Source organism: Macaca fascicularis, chromosome 8 (assembly GCF_037993035.2).
Source record: "Macaca fascicularis isolate 582-1 chromosome 8, T2T-MFA8v1.1".
NCBI lineage: Eukaryota > Metazoa > Chordata > Mammalia > Primates > Cercopithecidae > Macaca > Macaca fascicularis.
In genome coordinates this window covers 153,682,686-153,705,787 of record NC_088382.1, presented here as the reverse complement: position 1 = coordinate 153,705,787, position 23,102 = coordinate 153,682,686, and the positions used below count along the sequence as shown (strand labels likewise).

Here is a 23,102-nt window from a genome sequence, read left to right as displayed (position 1 = left end):
TTCCTTATCCAGTCTATCATTGGTGGGCATTTGGGTTGATTCCATGTCTTTGCTATTGTGAATAGTGCTGCAATGAATATACACATGCATGCATTCTTCATAATAGAATGATTTATATTCCTTTGGGTATATACCCAGTAATGGGATTGCTGGGCCAAATGGTATTTCTGGTTCTAGGTCTTTGATGAATTGTCACATTCCCTTCCACAATAGTTGAACTAGTTTACATTCCCGCCAACGGTGTAAGTGTTCCTATTTCTCCACAGCCTTGTCAGCATCTGTTGTTTCTTGACTTTTTAAAAATTGCCATTATGACTGGTGTGAGATGGTATCTCATTGTGGTTTTGATTTTCATTTCTCTAATAATCAATGATGATGAGCTTTTTTTCATATGTTCATTGGCTGCTTAAATGTCGTCTTTTGAGAAGTGTCTGTTCATGTCCTTTGCCCACTTTTTGATGTTTTTTTTTTTCTTGTAAATTTGTTTAAGTTCCTTGTAGACTCTGGATGTTAGACCTTTGTCAGATGGATAGGTTGCAAAAATTTTTTCCCATTCTATAGGTTGTCTCTGCTCTGACGATAGTTTCTTTTGCTGTGCAGAAACTCTTAGTTTAATTAGATCTCATTTGTCAATTTTTGCTTTTGCTGCAATTGCTTTTGAAGTTTCTGTCATAAAATCTTTTGTGGCCGGGCGCGGTGGCTCAAGCCTGTAATCCCAGCACTTTGGGAGGCCGAGTCGGGCGGATCACGAGGTCAGGAGATCGAGAACATCCTGGCTAACACGGTGAAACCCCGTCTCTACTAAAAATACAAAAAACTAGCCGGGTGAGGTGGCGGGCGCCTGTAGTCCCAGCTACTCGGGAGGCTGAGGCAGGAGAATGGCGTAAACCCGGGGGGCGGAGCTTGCAGTGAGCTGAGATCCGGCCACTGCACTCCAGCCTGGGCGACAGAGCAAGACTCCGTCTCAAAAAAAAAAAAAAAAAAAATCTTTTGCCTGTGCCTATGTCCTGAATGGTATTGCCTAGATTTTCTTCTAGAGTTTTTATAGTTTTGGGTTTTACATTTAAGTATTTAATCCATCTTGAGTTATTTTTTCTATAAGGTTTAAGGCGTCCAGTTTCAATTGAAAAAAAAATCTTTTTTTTTTTTTTGGATGGAGTCTTGCTCTGTCACCCAGGCTGGAGTGCAGTGGCACCATCTTGGCTCACTGCAAGCTCTGCCTCCCAGGTTCAAGTGATTCTCCTGCCTTAGCCTCCTGAGTAGCTGGGATTGTAGTTGTGCACCACCATGCCCGGTTAATTCACTGCGTTTATATGATTATTTAATTACTTTAGTAGAGATGGGGTTTCACCATGTTGGCCAGGCTGGTCTCGAACTCCTGACCTCAAGTGATCCGCCTGTCTTGGCCTCCCAAATTTCTGGGATTATAGGCATGACCTACTGTGCCTGGCCTGAGAAAATGATCTTTTTAACAAATGGCACTGGGATAACTGGATATCCATGTTACAAAAGAATGATGTCAGACCACTACTTCACACCATATACAAAAGTTAAATCAGAATGGAGTAAAGGCCTAAATGTAAGAGCTAAAACCATAGACTAATATAGAATAAATTATATTAGAATAGAATAAAACTTGGGGTGAATCTGCATGACCTCAGATTTGGCAGTGGATTCTGAGCTATAACACCTAAAGCACGAATAACAAGAGAAACAATAGATAAATTGGACTTCATCAAAATCAAAAGCTTTTATGTTTCAAAACACATTAGTAAGAAAGTGAAAAGACAACCTAAACAATTGGCAAAAATATTTACAAGTGATATATTTGAGGAGGGACTATATCCAGTATATATAAAGCATCCTACAAGTCAACAGTAAGAAGACAGCCCGATTAAAAAATGGGCAATGGTCTGCACAGGAGGGCTTGTGCCTAAAATCCCAGCACTTTGGGAGGCCGAGGTGGCAGGATCACTTGAGTCCAGGAGTTTAAGACAAACCTGGGCAACATGAGACCTTGTCTCTATTTTTATATAGAAATTAAAAAATAGGCTGGGCACGGTGGCTTACACCTGTAATCCCAGTGCCTTGGGAGGCCGAGGCAGGCAGATCATGGGGTCAGGAGATCGAGACCACCCTGGCTAACATAGTGAAACCCTGTCTCTACTAAAAAAAAAAAAAAAAAAAAAAAATTAGCCAACTGTGGTGGTGGGTGCCTGTAGTCTCAGCTATTTGGGAGGCTAAGGCAGGAGAATGGTGTGAACCCAGGAGCCTGAGCTTGAAGTGAGCTGAGATCGCGCCACTGCACTCTCCAGCCTGTGCGACAGAGCGAGACTCCGTCTCAAAAAAAAAAAAAAAGAAAAAAAAAGAAAAAGAAAAATGAAAAAAGAAATTAAAAAATAAAAATGGGAAGTGGATCTAAATGGATATTTCTCAAAGATATACAAATGGCCAATAAGCACACCTAAAGAAGCTCAACATCATTAGTCATCAGGGAAATACAAATCAAAACTGCATTGTAATATCACTTCACACCCACTAGGATGGTTATAATTTTAAAAAATCAGATAACACGTATTAGCAAGAATTTGGAGAAATTGGGACCCTCATACGTTTCTGGTGGGAATGTGAAATGGTGCAGCAGCTTCGAAAAACAATCTGGCAGTTCCTTAAACGTTGAACATAGAGTTACCATATGACCCAGTAATTCTACTCCTACATATATCTAAGAGAAATGAAAACATGGCTGCACAAAATCTGTACATGAATGTTCATAGCGGCATTATTCATAATAGCCAAAAGGAGGAAATAACCCAAATGTCCACCAACTAATGAATGAGTAAACAAAGTGTAGTAGAGCCGTACACTGGAATAGTATTCAGCCATAAAAGCAAAACAAAACAAAAAACCCTAACTGTAACCAGGAGTACTGAGAACCTTGAAAACATTATGCTTAGGGCCGGGCGCGGTGGCTCAAGCCTGTAATCCCAGCACTTTGGGAGGCCGAGACGGGCGGATCACGAGGTCAGGAGTTCGAGACCATCCTGGCTAACACGGTGAAACCCCGTCTCTACTAAAAAATACAAAAAACTAGCCGGGCGAGGTGGTGGGCGCCTGTAGTCCCGGCTACTCGGGAGGCTGAGGCAGGAGAATGGCGTAAAAACCCGGGAGGCGGAGCTTGCAGTGAGCTGAGATCCGGCCACTGCACTCCAGCCTGGGCGACAGAGCGAGACTCCGTCTCAAAAAAAAAAAAAAAAAAAAAAAAGAAAACATTATGCTTAGTGAAAGAAGTCAGTCACAAAATACCACGTACATGATTCCATGCTTATGAAATGTTGAGAATAGGCAAATTCATACAAACAGAAAGTAGATTAGTGGTTGCTTAGAGCTGGAAAGGGGGTGGTGAAAGGGTAGGGATGTGATAGCTAAAAGGGATGAGGTTTCTTTTTGGGGTGATGAAAGTATTCTAAAATTGATTGTGGTAATGTTTGTACATACCTGTGAATATACTAAAAACCACTGAATTATGCACTTTAAATGGGTGAATTGTATGGTATATGAACTATATCTCAGTGAAGCTGTCATTTAAAAAAGATTCATTGGGGTTACAGGCATTTATTGTGGCAGAAAAGGCACATTTGTGGTTCAGGGGCCAATCTAGTGCACACCTGGGAGGCATTACAGGCTCTGCAGGCACAGACCATGAGGAGTATGTCCCCTGCTCACACTGGGATGACTTCAGTCTACAACCCATTAGAATCACTGACGAGATCTCAGCAGCTGCCTTGCCCATGTCCCTGGTCAGGAGACAGGATGCCTTTGGGTGCATGACTGCAGGATGCCATGGGCGGAGGGAGAGTCCTCAGCTAACAGACACCCACTATTAGCTTGTGTTAAAGAGATTTCAGTCCCATCGCTTGATATTCCAATGCAAGGAGATTTCAGTCCCATTGCGTGATATTCCGATGCGATATGCACAAATGATTTCTTAACCTTTTGATAATTTGTGTTTAATTTATTGAGATTTGTGAGTTGAAAATCTTAGGCTCCAGTACAAGTACGTTGAAAAGAACTTGAAGAGAACGTCGAAGAGGACTTCAGATTCACTGCGTTTATATGATTATTTAATTATTTAGGTCTCTCAGCAAGGTTTGTTACATCAAACAATTGAAGTTAAAAAGAAAAGCAAAAGCTAAATATCTGGCCTCACGACTGTAATCCTAGCACATTGAGAGGCCAAGGTGGGAGGATCATTTAAGCCAAGGGGAGGATCCTGAGGGGAGAAAGTATGAGGGAAGAAGGTCCTGAGGGAAGAGGGTCCTGAAGGGAGAGGGTGCTAAGGGGAGAGGGCCCTGAGGAGAAAGGGTCCTGAAGTGAAATGATCCTGAGAGGAGAGGGTCCTCAGGGAAAAGAATCCTCAAAGAAGAGAGTCCTGAGGGAAGAGGTTCCTCAGGGGAGAAGGTAGGTCCTGAGGGGACAGGGTCCTAGGGGGAGAGGGTCCTGAGGTGAGATGGTCCTGAGAGAAGAGGGTCCTCAGGGAAAAGGGTCCTGAGGGGGAGGCTGCTGAGGGGGGAGGGTCCTGAGGGAGGAGGGTCCTGAGGGAGGAGGGTCCTGAGGGGAGAGGGTCCTGAGGGAGAGGTTCCTTAGGGAAGAGGGTCCTGAGGGAAGAGGGTTTGGAAATAAGAGGGTCCTGAGGGTAGAGGGTCCTGAGGGTAGAGGGTCCTGAGGGAAGAGGATCCCGAAGGAAGACGGTCCTGAGGGGAGAGGGTAGGTCCTGAGGGGAGAGGGTTCTTTTTTTTTTTTTTTTTTTTTTTGAGACTGAGTCTGGCTCTATTGCCCAGGCTGGAGTGCAGTGGCCAGATCTCAGCTCACTGCAAGCTCCGCCTCCCAGGTTTACGCCATTCTCCTGCCTCAGCCTCCCAAGTAGCTGGGACCACAGGCGCCCGCCACTTCGCCCGGCTAGTTTTTTGTATTTTTTAGTAGAGACGGGGTTTCACCGTGTTCGCCAGGATGGTCTCGATCTCCTGACCTCGTGATCCACCCGTCTCGGCCTCCCAAAGTGCTGGGATTACAGGCTTGAGCCACCGCGCCCGGCCGGGGAGAGGGTTCTTAGGGGAGATGGTCCTGAGGTGGGAGGATCCTGAAAGGAAAGTGTCCTCAGGGAAGAGATTCCTCAGGAAAGAGGGTCCTGAGGGAAGAGGGTGTTGAAGGGAGAGGGTAGGTCTTGAGGGGATAGGGTCCTGAGGGAAGGAGGGTTTTCAGGGAAGAAGGTCGTCAGGGAAGAGGGTCCTCAAGGAAAAGGGTCCTGAGAGAAAAGGTTCCTGAGAGGAGAGAGTCTTGAGAGGACAGAGTCATAAGGGGGAAGGTCCTGAGGGGACAGGTTCTTCAGGAGAGAGGGTTCTGAGGAAGAGCGTCCTTAGGGAAAGGGTTCTGAGGGAAGAGAGTTTTGAGGGGAGAGGGTCCTGAGGGAAGGGGGTCTTGAGGGGAGAGGATCCCGAGGGGGGTCCTGAGGGGAGTTTTGAGGGGAGAGGGTCCTGAAGGAAGAGGATCCAGAGGGAAAAGGGTCCTGAGGGAGGAGGATCCAGAGGGAAGAGGGTCCTGAAGGAAGAGGGTCCTGAGGGAAGGGGATCCTTTGGGGAGGGGGTCCTGAAAGAAGAGGGATCTGAAAGAAGGCAGTCCTGGGGGAGGAAGGTTATGTGGGAAGAGGGTCTTGAGGGAGACGGTCCTCAGGGGAGCGAGTAGGTCATGAGGGAGAGTGTCTGGAGGGGAGAATGTCCTGAGGATAGAGAGTCCTGAGGGAAGACAGTCCTAAGGGGAGAGGGTCCTAAGGGGACAGGGTCCTGAGGAGAGATGGTCCAGAGGTGGGATGGTCCTGTGAAGAGAGGGTCCGGAGGGGAGAGGGTCCTAAGGGTACCGGCTCCTCAGAGAAGAGGGTTCTGAGGGAAGGTGGTCCTGAGGGGAGAGGAGAGGGTTCTGAGGGAAAAGGGTCCTTAGGATAGACAGTCCTGAGGTGAGAGGATCCTCCTGGAGGAAGGTCTTGAGGGAAGAGGGTCTTGAGAGAGGAAGCTTTTTAGGGAACAGGGTCCTCAGGGAAGAGGGTTCTGAGAGAAGAGGTTCCTGAGGGGAGAGAGTCTTGAAGACAGAGGGTCCTGAGGGTGAAGGTCCTAAGGTGGGAGGTTCTACAGGGAAGAGAGTGGGTCGTGAGGGGAGAGGGTCCAGAGGAGAGAGGGTCCTGAGGGAAGAAGGTCCTGAGAGAAGATGGTTCTGAGGGGAGAGGGTCCTCAGGGAAGAGGGTCCTGAGGGGAGAGGGTTCTGAGGGGAGAGGGTCCTTAGGGTAGAGGGTTCTGAGGGAAGAGGGTCCTAAGGAAAGGCAGTCGTGAAGGGAGAGGGTCCTGAGGGGAGAGAGTCTTCAGGGAAGAAGGTCCTGAGGGAAGAGGATCCTGAGGGGGGAGGGTTTTTAGGGAACAGGATTCTCAGGGAAGAGGGTTCTGAGAGAAGAGGTTCCTGAGGGGAGAGGGTCTTGAAGAGACAGGGTCCTGAGGGCGAAGTTCCTGAGGGGAGAGGTTCTACAGAGGAGAGAGTGGGTCGTGAGGGGAGAGGGTCCGGAGGGGAGAGGGTCCTAAGGCAAGAGAGTCCTAAGGGAAGAGGGTCCTGAGGAGAGATGGTCCTGAGGTGGGATGGTCCTCAGGGGAGAAGGTCCTCAGGGAAGACCTTAGGTCCTGAGGAAAGAGGGTCCTGAGAGAAGGGAGTCCTGAGGGAAGAGGGTCTTGCGGGGAGAGGGTCCTAAGGGACAGGAGTCCTGAGGGAAGAGGGTCCTGAGGAGAGAAGATCCTTAGGGGAGAGGGACCTGAGGTGGGAGGGTCCTGAGTGGAGAGGGTCCTCAGGGACAAGGTCCCTCAGGGAAGAGGGTCCTCAGGGATGAGGTCCCTCAGGGAAGAGGGTCCTGAGGGAAGAGGGTTTTCAGGGAAGAGGGTTCTGAGGGAATAGGGTAGGTGGTGAGGGGAAAGGATCCTGCATAGAGAATGTCCTCAGGGAAGAGGGTCACGAGGGGAGAGGGTCATGAGAGAGGAGGGTACTGAGGGGATATGGTCCTGAGGAGAGAGGGTCCTCAAGGAAGAAGGTCCTTAGAAAAGTGGGTCCTGAAGGGGGAGGGTTTTCAGAGAAGAGGGTCCTCAGGGAAGAGGGTCCTTAGGGAAAGGGTTCTGTGGGAAGAGGGTCCTGAGGGGAGAGGTTCCTCAGGGAAGATAGTCCTGAGGAGAGAGGGTCCTGAGAGGAGAAGGTCCTTAGGGGAGAGAAACCTGAAGTGGGAGAGTCTTGAGGGGAAAGTCTTCTCAGGGAAGAGTTTCCTTAGGAAAGAGGGTCCTGAGGGAAGAGGATTCTGAGGGGGGAGGGTTTTCAGGGAAGAGGGTCCTGAGAGAAGAGCTTCCTGAGGGGAGAGGATCTTGAGGGGGAAGATCCTAGGGGGTGAGGTTCTTCCAGGCAGAGGGTCCTGAGGGGCGAGGGTTCTGAGGTAAGAGGGTCCTTAGACAAAAGTTCTGAGGGAAGAGAGTTTTGAGGGCAGAGGGTCCTGAGGGCAGAGGGACCTGAGGGAAGGGGGTCCTGAGGGAAGACGGTCCTGAGGGGAGAGGGTCCTGAGGGAAGGCGGTCTTGAGGGGAGAGGGTTCTAAGGGGAGAGAGTCCTGATGGGGAAAGTCCTGAGGAGAGAGGATACCGAAGGAAGAGAGTCCTGAGGGAGAGAATTCTCAGGGTAGAAAGTGGGTCATGAGGGGATAGGGTCCGGAGGTGTGAGGCTCATGAGAGGAGAGGGTCCTCAGGGACAACGTTCCTCAGGGAAGAGGGTGTTGAGGGAAGAGGGCTTTCAGAGGGAGAGGGTCCTGAGGGGAGAGGGACCTGAGGTGGGAGGGTCTTGAGGGGAAAGGCTCCTCAGGGAAGACGTTCCTCAGGAAAGAGGGTCCTGAGGGAAGAGGGTCCTGAGGGGGAAAGGTTTTCAGGGAATAGGTTGGTGAGAGAAGAGCTTCCTGAGGGGAGAGGGTCTTGAGGGGGAAGGTCCTGGGGGCTGAGGTTCTTCTGGGCAGAGGGTCCTGAGGGGAGAGGGTTCTGAGGTAAGAAGGTCCTTAGAAAAAACGTCCTGAGGGAAGAGAGTTTTGAAGGGAGAGGGTCCTGAGGGGAGAGAGACCTAGGGGAAGGGGGTCCTGAGAAAATGCAGTCGTGAAGGGAGAGGGTCCGGAGAGGAGAGGGTCCTCAGGGATGAAGATCCTGAGGGCAGAGGGTCCTGAGAGGGGAGGGTTTTTAGGGAACAGGGCCCTCAGGGAAGAGGGTTCTCAGAGAAGAGGTTCCTGAGGAGAGAGGGTCTTGAAGAGAGAGGGTCCTGAGGATAAAGGTCCTGAGGGGAGAGGTTCTACAGAGGAGAGAGTGGGTCATGAGGGGATAGGGTCTGGAGGGGAGAGTGTCCTGAGGGAAGAGGGTCCTAAGGGAAGAGGGCCCTGAGGGGGAGGGTCCTGAGGAGAGATGGTCCTGAGGTGGGATGGTCCTGAGGGGAGAAGATCCTCAGGGAAGAGGTCCTGAGGGAAGAGGGTAGGTCCTGAGGGGAGAGGGTCCTCAGGGGAGAGGGTGGGTCCTGAGGAAAGAGAGTCCTGAGAGAAGGGAGTCCTGAGGGAAGAGGGTACTGCGGGGAGAGGGTCCTGAGGGAAAGGAGTTCTGAGGGAAGAGGGTCCTGAGGAGAGAGAGGATCCTTAGGGGACAGGGACCTGAGGGGGGAGGGTCCTGAGGGGAGAGGGTCCTCAGGGACAAGGTCCCTCAGAGAAGAGCATCCTGAGGGAAGAGGTTTTCAGGGAAGAGGGTCCTGAGGAAATAGGGTAGGTGGTGAGGGGAAAGGATCCTGCATAGAGAGTGTCCTCAGGGAAGAGGTCCTCTCCCCTCAGGACCCTCTTCCCTGAGGACCCTCTTCTCTGAAAACCCTCCCCCCTCAGGACCCTCTTTTCTAAGGACCTTCTTCCCTGAGGACTATACCTCTCCCTGAGGGGAGAGGGTCCCGAGGGGAGAGGGTCCTCAGGGAAGATAGTCCTGAGGGAAGGCAGTTCTGAGGAGAGAGGGTCCTGAAAGGAGAGGGTCCTTAGGGGAGAGAAACCTGAAGTTGGAGGGTCTTGAGGGGAAAGTCTCCTCAGGGAACAGTTTCCTCAGGAAAGAGGTCCTGAGGGAAGAGGGTCCTGAGGGGGAAGGGTTTTCAGGGAAGAGGGTCCTGAGAGAAGAACTTCCTGAGGGGAGAGGGTCTTGAGGGGGAAGGTCCTGGGGGGTGAGGTTCTTCCGGGCAGAGGGTCCTGAGGGGAGAGGGTTCCGAGGTAAGAGGGTCCTTAGACAAAAGTTCTGAGGGAAGAGAGTTTTGAGGGCAGAGGGTCCTGAGGGCAGAGGGACCTGAGGGAAAGGGGTCCTGAGGGAAGACAGTCCTGAGGGGAGAGGATCCTGAGGGAAGGCAGTCTTGAGGGGAGAGGGTTCTAAGGGGAGAGAGTCCTCATGGGGAAGGTCCTGAGGAGAGAGGAGACTGAAGGAAAAGAGCCCTGAGGGAGAGAATTCTCAGGGTAGAAAGAGGGTCCGGAGGGGAGAGGGTCATGAGGGGAGAGGGTCCTGAGGGGAGAGGTTCCTCAGGGAAGATAGTCCTGAGGGAAGGCGGTCCTGGGGAGAGAGGGTCCTGAGAGGAGAGGATCCTTAGGGGAGAGAAACCTGAAGTGGGAGGGTCTTGAGGGGAAAGGCTCCCCAGGGAAGAGGTTCCTCAGGAAAGAGGGTCCTGAGGGAAGAAGGTCCTCAGGGTAGAAGGTCCTGAGGGAAGATGATTCTGCGGGGGGAGGGTTTTCAGGGAAAAAGGTCCTGAGAGAAGAGCTTCCTGAGGATAGAGGGTCTTGAGGGGGAAGGTACTGGGGTGAGGTTCTTTGGGGCAGAGGGTCCTGAGGGGAGAGGATTCTGAGGTAAGAGGTCCTAGAAAAAAAGTTCTTAGGGAAGAGAGTTTTGAGGGCAGAGGTCCCTGAGGGAAGAGGGACCTGAGGGAAGGGAGTCCTGAAGGAAGAGGGTTCTGAGGGGAGAGGGTCCTGAGGGACGGTGGTCTTGAGGAGAGAGAGTTCTAAGTGGAGAAGGTCCTGATGGGGAAGGTCTTGAGGGGAGAGGATACTGAAGGAAGAGGGTCCTGAGGGAGAGAATTCTCAGGGGAGAAAGTGGGTTATGAGGGGAGAGGGTCCGGAGGGGAGAGGGTCATGAGGGAAAGGGTTCTGAGGGAAGAGGGTTTTGAGGGGAGTGGGTCCTGACAAAAGAGGGTTCTGAGAGAAGAGGTTCCTGAGGGAAGTGAGTCTTGAGGAGAGAGGGTCCCGAGGGTGAAGGTCTTGAGGGGAGAGGTTCTACCATGGACAGAGGGGGTTGTTGGGGGGAGAGGGTCCAGAGAAGAGAAGGTCCTGAGGGAAGAGGGTCCTGAAGGAAGAGGGTTCTGAGGGGAGAGGGTCCTGAGGGAAGAGGGTCCTTAGGGAAAGGGTTCTGAAGGAAGAGGGTATTGAGGCGAGCAGGTCTTGAGGGAACAGTGTTCTGAGAGAAGAGGGCTCTGAGGGGAGAAGGTCCTAAGGGAAGGTGGTCCTGAGGGGTGAGGGATCTGAGGGGAGGGGGTAGGTCCTGAGAGGAGAGGGTTCAGAGAGGAGAGAATCCTAAGGGGAGAGGGTCCTTAGGGGAGAGGGACCTGAGAGGAGAGGGACCTGAGGTGGGAGGGTCCTGAGGGAAAAGACTCCTCAGGGAAGAGGTTCCTCAGGAAAGAGGGTCCTGAAGGAAGAGGGTCCTCAGGGAACAGGGTCCTGAGGGGAGGGGATCCCGAGGGGAGAGGGTCCTGAGGGAAGAGGATTATGAGGGAAGAAGGTCCTGAGGGAAGAGGGTTCTGAGGGAAGAGAGTTTTGAGGGAAGAGGGTCTGGAGGGAAGAGGGTCCTGAGGGAAGAGAGTTCTAAGGGGAGATGGTTCTGAGGGAAGAGGGTTCTGAGGGGAGAGGGTTCTCAGGGAAGAGGGTCCTGAGGGAAGAGTGTCCTTAGGGAAAGGGTTCTGAGGGAAGATGGTTTTGAGGGGAGCAGGTCCTGAGGAAAGAGGGTCCTGAGAGAAGAGGATTCTGAGGGGAGAGGGTCCTAAGGGAAGGTGGTCCTGAAGGGAGAGGGTTCTGAGGGGAGAGGGTAGGTCCTGAGGGGAGAAGGTCCGGAGGGGAGAGGGTCCTTAGGGGAGAGGGTCCTGAGGTGGGAGGGTCCTGAGGGGAAAGACTCTTCAGGGAAGAGGTTCCTCAGGAAAGTGGGTCCTGAAGGAAGAGGGTCCTCATGGAAGAGGGTCCTGAGGGGGGAGGGTTTTCAGGGAAGAGGGTCCTGAGGGAAGAGGGTTATGAGGGAAGAAGGTCCTGAGGGAAGAGGGTCCTGAGGGAAAGGGTTCTGAGGGGAGATGGTCCTGAGGGGAGGGGTTCCTGAGGGGAGAGGGGTCTGAGAGAAGGCAGTCTTGAGGGAAGAGGGTTATGAGGGAAGAGCGTCCTGAGAAAAAAGGGTCTTGAGGGAAGGCGGTCCTGCGGGAAGAGGGCTGTGAGGGGAGAGGGTCCTAAGGGAAGGTGGTCCTGAAGGGAGAGGGTTCTGAGGGGAGAGGGTAGGTCCTGAGGGGAGAAGGTCCGGAGGGGAGAGGGTCCTTAGGGGAGAGGGTCCTGAGGTGGGAGGGTCCTGAGGGGAAAGACTCTTCAGGGAAGAGGTTCCTCAGGAAAGTGGGTCCTGAAGGAAGAGGGTCCTCATGGAAGAGGGTCCTGAGGGGGGAGGGTTTTCAGGGAAGAGGGTCCTGAGGGAAGAGGGTTATGAGGGAAGAAGGTCCTGAGGGAAGAGGGTCCTGAGGGAAAGGGTTCTGAGGGGAGATGGTCCTGAGGGGAGGGGTTCCTGAGGGGAGAGGGGTCTGAGAGAAGGCAGTCTTGAGGGAAGAGGGTTATGAGGGAAGAGCGTCCTGAGAAAAAAGGGTCTTGAGGGAAGGCGGTCCTGCGGGAAGAGGGCTGTGAGGGGAGAGGGTCCTGAAAGGGAAGGTCCTGAGGGGAGAGGATATTGTGGGAAGAGGGTCCTGATGGAAGGGGGTCCTGAGGGGGGAGGGTTTTCAGGGAAGAAGTTCCTGAGGGGAGAGGGTCTTGAGGGAAGTGGGTCCTGAGGGCAAAGGTCCTGAGGGGAGAGGTTCTTCAGGTGAGAGGATCCTGAGAGAAGTGGGTCCTTAGGGAAAGGTTTATGAGGGAAGAGGGTTTTGAGGGGAGAGGATCCTGAGGGATGAGAGTCCTGAGGGAAGAGGGTTCTATGGGAAGAGGTTCCTGAGGGAAGAAGGGAGGGTCTTGAGGGAAGAGGGTCCTTTTGGGAGAGGGTCCTTTGGGGAGAGGGACCTGAGGTGGGAGGGTCCTGAATGGAAAGAGTCCTCAGGGAAGAGGTTCCTCAAGAAAAAGGGTCCTGAGGGAAGAGGGTTCTGAAGGGAGAGGGACCTGAGGGAAGGGGGTCCTGAGGGAAGAGGGTCCTGAGGGGAGAGGGTCCTGAGGGAAGGCAGTCTTGAGGGGAGAGAGTTCTAAGGGGAGAGGGTTCTGATGGAGAATGTCCTGAGGGGAGAGGATACTGAAGGAAGAGGGTCCTGAGGGAGAGAATCCTCAGGGGAGAAAGTGGGTCAAGAGGGGAGAGGGTCCTGAGGGAAGAGTCCTGAGGGAAGGGAGTCCTTTGGGGACGGGATCCTGATGGAAGAGGGTTCTGAGAGAAGAGGTTCCTGAGGGGAATGGGTCTTGAGGAGAGAGGGTCCTGAGGGTGAAGGTCCTGAGGGGAGAGGTTCTACAGGGGAGAGAGGGGGTCGTGGGGGGAGAGGGTCCAGAGAAGAGAATGTCCTGAGGGAAGGGCGTCCTGAGGGAAGAAGGTCCTGAGGGGAGAGGGTCCTGAGGGAAGGTGGTCTTGAGGGGAGAGAGTTCTGATGGAGAAGGTCCTGAGGGAGAGGATACTGAAGGAAGAGGGTCTTGAGGGAGAGAACCCTCAGGGGAGAAAGTGGGTCATGAGGGGAGAGGATCCGGAGGGGAGAGGGTCATGAGAGGAGAGGGTCTTGAGGGAAGAGTCCTGAGGGAAGGGAGTCCTTTGGGGAGGGGATACTGAAGGAAGAGGGTTCTGAGAGAAGAGGTTCCTTAGGGTAATGGGTCTTGAGGAGAGAGAGTCCTGAGGGTGAAGGTCCTGAGGGGAGAGATTCTACAGGGGAGAGAGGGGGTTGTAGGGGGAGAGGGTCCAGAGAGGAGAAGGTCCTGAGGGAAGAGGGTCCTTGGAAAGGGTCCTGAGAGAAGAGGGTTTTGAGGGGAGAGGGTCTTAAGGGAAGGCGGTCCTGAGGGGAGAGGGTCCAGAAAGGAGAGGGTCCTAAGGGGAGAGGGTCCTTAGGGGAGAGGGACCTGAGGTGGGAGGGTCCTAAGGGGAAAGACTTCAGGGAAGAGGTTCCTCAGGAAAGTGGGTCCTGAAGGAAGAGGGTCCCCATGGAAGAGGGTCCTGAGGGGAGAGGATCTTGAGGGGGAAGAGTTTTCAGGGAAGAGGGTCCTGAGAGAAGAACTTACTGAGGGGAGAGGGTCTTGAAGGGGAAGGTGCTGGGGGGTGAGGTTCTTTGGGGCAAAGAGTCCTGAGGGAAGGAGGTCCTGAGGGAGAAGTGTGAGGGGTAGAGGGTCCTGAGGTGAAATGGTCCTATGGGGAGAGGGTCCTTAGGGGAGAGGGACCAGGGTTGGGAGGGGAAAAGATCCTCAGGGAACAGGTTTCTCAGGAAAGAAGGTTTCCCTCCCTTTCCTGAGGGAAGAGAGTCCTAAGGGAACAGGGTCCTGACAGAGAGAATAGGTTGTGAGGGGAGAGGGTCCTGAGGGGAGAGGGTCCTCAGGAAACAGGGTCCTGAGGGAATGAGGGTCCTGAGGGGATAGGGTATTCAGGGAAGGGTGTCCTGAGGGAAGAGGGTCCTGAAGGAAGAGGGGTGTGAAGGGAGAGGGTCCTGAGGGAAGGGGTTTCTGAGGGAAGAGAGTCCTGAGGGAAGACGGTCCTTAGGGAAAGGGTTCTGAGGGAAGAGGGTTTTGAGGGGAGAGGGTCCTGAGGGAAGGTGGTCCTGAGGGGAGAGGGTTCTGAGGGGAGAGGGTAGGTCTTGAGGGTAGAGGGTCTGGAGAGGAGAGGGTCCTAATGGGAGAGGGTCCTTAGGGGAGAGGGACCGGAGGTGGGAGGGTCCTGAGGGGAAAGACTCCTCAGGGAAGAGGCTCCTCAGGAAAGAGGATCCTGAAGGAAGAGGGTCCTCAGGGAAGAGGATCCTGAGGGGAGAGGATCCTGAGCGGGGAGGGTTTTCAGGAAGAGGGTCCTGAGGGAAGAGGGTCCTGAAGGGAGAGGATCCTGAGGGGGAAGGTACTGGGGGTGAGGTTCTTTGGGGCAGAGAGTCCTGAGGGAAAGGGGTCCTGAGGGAAGAGAAGTGTGAAGGGAGAGGGTCCTGAGGTGAAATGGTCCTGAGGGGAGAGGTTCCTTAGGGGAGAGGGACCAGAGTTGGGAGGGTCCTGAGGGGAAAAGATCCTCAGGGAACAGGTTTCTCAGGAAAGGTTTCCCTCCCTTTCCTGAGGGAAGAGGGTCCTCAGGGAAGAGGGTCCTGATGGAGAGGGTCCTCAGGGAACAGGGTCTTGAGGGAAGAGGGTCCTGATGGGGGAGGGTACTCAGGGAACAGGGTCTTGCAGGAAGAGGGTCCTGAGAGAAGAGGGGTGTGAGGGGAGAGGGTCCTGGGGGGTGAAGGTCCTGAGGGGAGAGGATACTGAAGGAAAAGGGTCTTGAGGGAAGGGGTTCCTGAAGGAAGAGGGTCCTGAGGGGAGAGAGTCCTGAGGGAAGAATGTCCTGAGGGAAGGCGATCCTGAGAGAAGAGCATTCTGAGGGGAGAGGGTCCTAAGGGGGAAGGTCCTGAGGGGAGAGGGTAGGTCCTGAGGGGAGAGGGTCCTTAGGGGAGATGGACCCGAGGCGGGAGGGTCCTGAGGGGAAATGGTCCTCATGGAAGAGGTTCCTTAGAAAGAGGGTCCTGAGGGAAGAGAGTCCTGAGGGAAGAGGGTTCTGAGGGTAGATGATAGGTCCTGAGGAGAGAAGGTCCTTAAGGGGAGAGAGACCTGAGGTGGGAGGGTCCTGAAGGGAGAGTATACTCAGAGAAGAGGGTCCTGAAGGAAGAGGGTTCTGAGGGAAGAGGGTTCTGAGGGGAGAGGGTCCTGAGGGGAGGGGGTCCTGGGGCAGAGGGTCCTCAGGAGAAAATACCCTGAGGGAAGAGAATCCTGAGGGGGGAAGGTTTTCAGGGAAGAAGGTTGTCAGGGGAGAGGATCCTGAGGGAGAAGGTACTGAGGGTAGAGATACTTAAGGGGAGAGGTTCCTAAGGGGAAAGGGTTCTGAGGGAAGAGGGTTTTGATGGGAGAGGGTCCTGAAGGAAAGGGGTCCTAAGGGCAGTGGGTCCTGAGGGAAGAGGCTCCTGAGGGAAGGGGTTCCTGAGGGAAGAGGATCTTGAGGGAAGAGGGGTGTGAGGGGAGAGGGTCCTACGGGGGAAGGTCCTGAGGGGAGAGGGTCCTGATGTGAGGGGTTCCTCAGAGAAGAGAGTCCTGAGGGAAGAGTGTCCTACAGGAAGGTGGTCCTGAGGGAAGAGCATTCTGAGGGGAGAGGGTACTGAGGGGAGAGGGTTATCAGGGAAGAGCGTCCTGAGGGAAGGTAGTCCTCAGGGGAAAGGGTTCTGAGGGGAGAGAGTCCTGAGGGGAAAGGTCCTGAGGGGAGAAGATTCCAAGGGAAGAGAGTACTGAGGCAAGAGGTTCTTCAGCGGAGAGGGTCCTCAGGGAAGAGTGTCCTGAGGGAACAGCGTCCTGAGGGTAGATGATCCTGAGGGAAGTGGGTCCTGAGCGGGGAGGGTCCTGAGAGGGGAAGGCTGTGTCCTGAGTAGGGAGGGACAGATCTTGAGTGGGAACGTGTTTCTCGTGGGGTAGAGTCTTGTGGGGAATTGACGGGTCCTGAGGGGCTGGACGCATCTGTGGAGCTTGCAGGTCCTGAAATCAAGGCAGGTTCTGGTGTGTGGGAAGCTGTGGCATGGGGGCCGGCGTTAGTGCTGGGAGGCCCTCCGGAACTAAGGGAAGGCTGCCCCCTGCCGGAGGAAACCTGCTGCAGCCCCTGGGGGAGGCAGTGGGAGAGCAGGACGAGGTGGCCTTAAGGGGAGAGGGTCCTCAGGTAGGTATATGGGCTCAGGTGAGGGAGGGATGGTGAGGGCTGGGATGGGGAGGATGCTGGTGGCTAGAGCAGGCCCTCAGTCCTCCTTTCTTGACTGCCTGTCCCATGCTGACGGCTGTCCCACCCGTCACCTGACCTCTGTGTGGAGGAGCCAGATCTGACCAGTGGGGGCAGGAGCCGGTTTTCAGTGCAGTTACTGTTTTAGTGTTTTGGGCCCCCATCTTGGCCCTCATTTCTTGTCTCCCCAGCTACTCCAACAGCCATATCTCCCTGCAAGTCCCTGAGCCCTCAGGAGCAGGAGGCCCTGCAGTCTGAATGCTGTCCTGGCTGCATCTCCCACCTGCCCTGTGCATGGAGCCAAGTCTGAAGCTCTTGGTGCCTGTTTTGTCCTGGTGAAGTTAATTCGGCCAGCGGCCAACCTTTTCTGATTTCCTGCCTCTTCAGATTACCCACACTGACCACACAGTTGTACCTTCTGTCTTGGTCAGAGATCGCTCCTGGCCACCTGGTCTCTGAGCCTCTCCAGATCTCTACTCAAAGGCCTCTTTATTTTCTCTCCATCTGATTGCACTCTTGGTTTTGGCTGCCCTCTCAGCCAGAGCAGCTTTTATGTCCCTGAACTCTTGCTGAGCCATCCTCAGCACTGCCTGGTTGCCTCCCCCATGCCGGCCCTCAGGCTGCCAAATGCTGCTGGAGAAGGCAGGAGATTGATGGCTGCTGCATTGCAAATCCCAGAGATGGTTGCGCCATTCAGTCAGACCCTCCAAGTTCTCTCAGTTCCTTCCCCCTCCCCTTTTTTTTTTTGAGACAGAGTCTCGCTTTGTCGCCCAGGCTGGAGTGCAGTGGCACGATCTCGGCTCACTGCAAGCTCTGCCTCCTGGGTTCATGCCATTCTCCTGCCTCAGCCTCCTGAGTAGCCTGGACCACAGGCACCTGCTACCACGCCCAGCTAATTTTTTTTTTTTTTTTGTATTTTTAGTAGAGACGGAGTTTCACTGTGTTAGCCAGGATGGTCTTGAACTCCTGACCTCAGGTGATTCGCTCGGCTCGGCCTCCCAAAGTGTTGGGACTACAGACGTGAGCCACCGTGCCCGGCCCCCCATTATTAGTCTATTTCAGACCTTCCCTGCTCCATCCTTGCTCTCAGAGAAGAACATTTGAACAGAGAAAATTGAAGCCATAGGTCTGGAGTTCCTTCAGCTTCCCACCACCTGGCATGCACACTCATGCTCTCCTTCCTCCTTCCCTTCCAGGACAGTGGAAGAGACTCTCTTCCTTCAGTCAAGAGCACCCCCCACCCCATAACGTATCCTTTTTGTCTTGCGTATTTTCCAACAGTCTCTCCTGGCCTCTTCCTTCCACATATAAACAAACTCAGGTCTCTGCCACCTTGAAAAGAAGTTCTGGACCCCATGCCCTCCCAGCTACTGCCCTCTCCCTGTCCACTCCCCTCACCCCAAGGTCAAACTTCTTGAATTAAGTATCTCCATCATCTTTTCTCTCCATTTTCTTGCTGACTTTTCACCTCACCCTGGTCGGTCATTCCACCTATGATGGTTGAAATCACTCTAACCAAGGTCATGAATGCCAGTGTCATGAATTGTCCACTAAATGCTATGGATATTTTTAGTACTTTTATTGCTTGACCTCTTGCTGACACTGTCCTTTACCTTGCTGAAACTGTCCCCTTTGAAGCTGTCTCTTGGCTTTTGTGACATTCTGCTTTTGAAGTTTCCCTTGCCTCTCTGCATGCTCCTTTGCCAGCTCCTCTACCTGTCCTCAGTTAGGATCTGTCCTTCAGCCTCTTACTGTGCACTCTCTTCCCAGATGGCCTCACCCCCTACCTCAGCTTGAATTATCAGTAACTCTTGAATCTTTTCTCTCTAGACCTGACTTCTCCAAACTTCAGGCTCATAGTGCTACTGCTTCTGGCCACTCCACGTGGATGTTGTGTGGACATCTTAAAATCATTTTGTCCCAAATGCAACTCATTTTCTTCCTCCAAAACTGCCTTTCCCAGGCTCACCTCTAACATTTGCAGGGCTGTGGTCAAGAGCATTTATGTCAAGAGCATAAATGAAAGCCCATTTACCAAATGTCAGAGTAGTTAAAAGTTACTACTCAGGCTAACTGTTAAACTACTTTCTGTTTTCTTTTTCTTTTCTTTTTTTTTTTTTTTTTTGAGACAGAGTCTCGCTCTGTCACCCAGGCTGGAGTGCAGTGGCACAATCTCAGCTCACTGCAAGCTCCGCCTCCCGGGTTTACGTCATTCTCCTGCCTCAGCCTCCCGAGTAGCTGGGACTACAGGCGCCCACCACCTCGCCCGGCTAGTTTTTTGTACTTTTTAGTAGAGACGGGGTTTCACCGTATTAGCCAGGATGGTCTCGATCTCCTGACCTCGTGATCTGCCCGTCTCGGCCTCCCAAAGTGCTGGGATTACAGGCTTGAGCCACCGCGCCTGGCTACTTTCTGTTTTCTTAACCTGACAAATAAATCTTTGTAACAACCTGGAAGGTCAGATTTGAATTTGAAATTCTTGTACTCTCTGGAGTTTTGTGCCAGGATGTGGTAGATTGGAGAGAGCTGGTCCCCTCGCCCTGCCCTTCTGCACCCCTTCACTTCCCATCTGAGCTCTGTCGTGCACTGAGAGGAGCCTGGTGCACACGCTTATAAACACCCACAGCCCACCAGACCAAGCCCTGTTCATACCTCCCAAGCTGTTTCCTCCTGTGTTCCTCCTAAATGGGGTTGGGCCAGGTCTCTGGACCAGGGGGATTTCAGAGGTAGGGCTGTGCACAGAGCATAAGGGAGAGGGGTAGACCCAGAAAGAGGAATTGAAGGCCCAGTTCATGAGGGCAAATCAAGAATAAGAACCCGACTCTATGAAGGAGGCCAGTCACAGGGAATGGCCAAGGAGAACAGGCAGGGTGAGGAAGTGGCCAGAGAAAGATTCTCCAAGGCAACTGTAGAGATCTGCCTTGGCTGGGACAACAGATACATTCTGGATGCTCTCTTTGTCATCCCTCACATCCAAGCAGTTAGGCTTTCCATTTTCTTATTAAATAATGTGAATGGATTTCTCTCTACCTGTAGCTCATGCTGTCATCTCCCACCTGGATGACTGCAACAGCCTCAGTCTAATCCATCTCCCTGTCTCAGTCTACTCTACTCTCCCTCCAATCCATTTTCCCCGTAGCATCTGGGATAACATTTCTGAAGCACAAACATGATTATTCTCTGTTAGAAACCACCAGTTTCGGCTGGGCATGGTGGCTCATCCCTGTAATCCCAGCACTTTGGGAGGCCAAGGCGGGCAGGTCACCTGAAGTCAGGAGTTTGAGGCCAGCCTGACCAATATGGAGAAACCTCATCTCTACTAAAAAAATACAAAATTAGCCAGGTGTGGTGGTGCATGCCTGTAGTCCCAGCTACTCGGGAGGCTGAGGCAGGAGAATTGCTTGAACTAGGGAGGTGGAGGTTGCAGTGAGCCGAGATTGCGCCATTACACTCCAGCCTGGGCAACAAGAGTGAAACTCCGAAACTCTGTCTCAAAAAAAAAAGAAAGAAAAGAAAAGAAAAGAAAAGAAAAGAAAAAAAAAAAAAAAAAAAAAGAGAGACCACCAGTGTCTTCTTAGTGCCTTTAGGAGCAAGTCCAAGCTCCTCAGCATGTCATTTGCCGTCCTTGGTGATCTGACCCCTCTGGCTGCATTGTTCACCTCTCCCTGGCCCCTGTCACACATGAACACACCACACACACACACCATATATACTCACATAATCAGACACATGCCAACATACACTCAAACACCCACATAACACATACATACCACATACACTCTTACATACATTCACACACACAGCAACTCACAAACACACACACAGCCATATGCACACATTCACTCACAAATCACACACTGTCAAAGCAGACACACCATATCCTCTCACACACACATGCACTTTTTTTTTAGTCGAAGTCTTGCTCTTATTGCACAGGCTGGAGTGCTGTGGCGCAATTTAGGCTCACTGCAACCTCCACCTCCCAGGTACAAGCGATTCTCCTGCCTCAGCCTCCCAAGTAGCTGGGATTACAGGCACCTGCCACCATGTCCAGCTAATCTTCCTTCCTTCCTTCCTTCCTTCCTTCCTTCCTTCCTTCCTTCCTTCCTTCCTTCCTTCCTTCCTTCCTTTTTCTTTCTTTCTTTCTTTTCTTTTTCTTTCTTTCTTTCTTTCCCTTCCTTCCTTCTTTTCTTTCTTTTCTTTCTTTCCTTTCTCTCCTTTCTCTCCTTTCCTTCTTTCCTTCTTTCTTTCTTTCTTTCTTTTTTTCTTTTTTGAGACAGAGCCTCAAAAGCCTCCAGCCCAGGCTGGAGTGCAGCGGCATGATCTCTGCTCACTGCAAGCTCTGCCTCCCGGGTTCATGCCATTCTTGCCATTCTCCCGCTTCAGCCTCCCGAGTAGCTAGGACTACAGGCGTCCCCACCACACCCGGCTAATTTTGTTTTTGTATTTTTAGTAGAGACGGGTTTTCACCGTGTAAGCTAGGATGGTCTCGATCTCCTGACCTCGTGAGCCCCCCACCTCAGCCTCCCAAAGTGCCGGAATTACAGGCGTGAGCCACTGCGCCCCGCCCATTTTTTCTTTTTTCTTTTTTTTCTTTTTTTTGAGACAGAGTCTCACTCAATTGCCCAGGCTGGAGTGCAGTGGCACAGTCTTGGCTCACTGCAACCTCTGCCTTGCGAGCTCAAGCCATTCTCCTGCCTCAGCCTCCCGAGTAGATGGGATTACAGGCGTGTGCCAACACACCTGGCTGATTTTTGTATTTTTAGTAGAGATGGGGTTTTACCATGTTGGCCAGGCTGGTCTTGAACTCCTGACCTCAGGTGATCCGCCCATCTTAGCCTCCCAAAGTGCTGGCATTACAGGCGTGAGCCACTGTGCCCAGCCCACATTTTCCTTCTTTTCATTTTTATTTTATATGTTTTATTTTTTAAAAATTTTAAATATTTGGAAATTACATTTAATTTTCTTTTTACAGTACTGCTCCCTGTGCTAGGCGCGGTGGCTCATGTCTGTAATCTCAACACTTTGGGAGGCCGAGGTGGGCAGATTACCTGAGGTCAGAAGTTTGAGACCAAAGTGGCCAACATGGTGAAACTCCATCTCTACTAAAAAAAAAAAAACAGAAAACAAAAAAAGAAAAATTAGCCGGGTGTACTGGCACGTACCTGTAATCTCAGCTACTCAGGAGGCTGAGGCAGGAGAATCGTTTTAACCCAGGAAGCAGAGGTTGCGGTGAGCTGAGATTGTGCCACTGCACTCCAGCCTGATTGACAGAGCAAGACTCTGTCTCAAAAAAAAAAAAAAAAAAAATTAAATATTTAAAAATTAGATTTAATTTTCTTTTTACAGCACTGCTCCTTGTGAACAAGGCTAACTCCTAGGCAGTATGCCCAGAGTCAGCATCATGCACATTTTCCTATACACATTCATACACACTCATTCACACACCCACACCACACACTCCATACTTACACTACAGAGTATGTGTGGTGCATAAGTGTGTACCACACATACTCTCATACCACATTCACACACATATACCCACATTACACACACACACATGGGTCGGGGCTTTAATTGCACATCTGTTTCTCATTCCTGCAATCCCTGGGGCCAGGCATTTGTATGAGTAACTTCTACTTGTGGCATGCTCCTTTCCCCTTCACAACCAGTTGGCTGGGCTCACCTCCTCCAGGAAGCTTTTCCTCACCCTCAAAACTTGACCTTTGGGGAGGTGGAAGATCTGAAGTGGTCCAAGGATTCCCTTAAGAATGAAAGCTGGGAGGAGAGGGCTTGCTTGGTTAGCCTGGGAGTACGAAACCAGAGTCTAGCTTCCGAAACAGGAAAATTTTCTTTCCTTCCTTCCTTCCTTCCTTCCTTCCTTCCTTCCTTCCTTCCTTCCTTCCTTCCTTCCTTCCTTCTTTCCTTCTTTCCTTCTTCTTCTTTCTTCCTCCTCCTTCTCCTTCTCCTCCTTCTCCTTCTTCTCCTTCTTCTTCCCCTTTTCCCCTTCCTCGTCTTCTTCTTCTTCTCCTCCTTCTCCTCTCCTTCCTTCCTTCCTTCCTTCTTTCCTTCCTTCCTTCCTTCCTTCCTTCCTTCCTTCCTTCCTTCCTTCCTCCCTCTTTCTTCTTTCTTTCTTTTGAAATTTCACTCTTTTGGCCCAGGATATAGTGTAATGGCACCACCTCGGCTCACTGCAACCTCTACCTCCCGGTTCAAGGGATTCTCTTGTCTCAGCCTCCCGAGTAGCTGGGACCACAGGTGTGTGCCACCATACCTGGCTAACTTTTTGTATTTTTAGTAGAGATGGTATTTCACTATGTTGGCCAGGCTGGTCTCAAACTCTTGACCTCAGGTGATCCACCCACCTTGGCCTCCCAAAGTGCTGGGATTCCTGGGTGAGCCACTGCACTCAGCCTATTATTAGTTTTTGAGGTAGAGTCTCGCCCTGTCAACTAGGCTGGAGTGCAGTGGTGTGATCTTGGCTCACTGCAAACTCCATCTCTCAGGTTCAAGTGATTCTCCTGCCTCAGCCTCCTGAGTAGCTGGGATTATAGGCGTGAACCACCAGGTCCAGAAAATTTTTGTGTTTTTAGTAGAGACGGGGTTTCGCCATGTTGGCCAGGTTGATCTCAAACTCCTGACCTCAGGTGATCTGCTTGCCTCGGCTTCCCAAAGTGCTGGGATTATAGGCGTGAGCCACCGCACCTGGACCCATGTGTATGATTTTTTTTACCCTGTCTGTTGTCTCTGTGTCACTAGAGGTGTAACATTTAAAACGAGGTGTCTGTGTGCTTGTGATCAGCGTGGGGGAACTGGAG

At 52.2% G+C, this 23,102-nt stretch overlaps 1 protein-coding gene across 1 annotated transcript in view; it reads right to left on the bottom strand.

The window, feature by feature from the left end:
• SPATC1 (spermatogenesis and centriole associated 1) overlaps positions 1-23,102 on the bottom strand; it is a 38,977-nt gene that overhangs the window by 14,808 nt on the left and 1,067 nt on the right. The window lies entirely within an intron of this gene.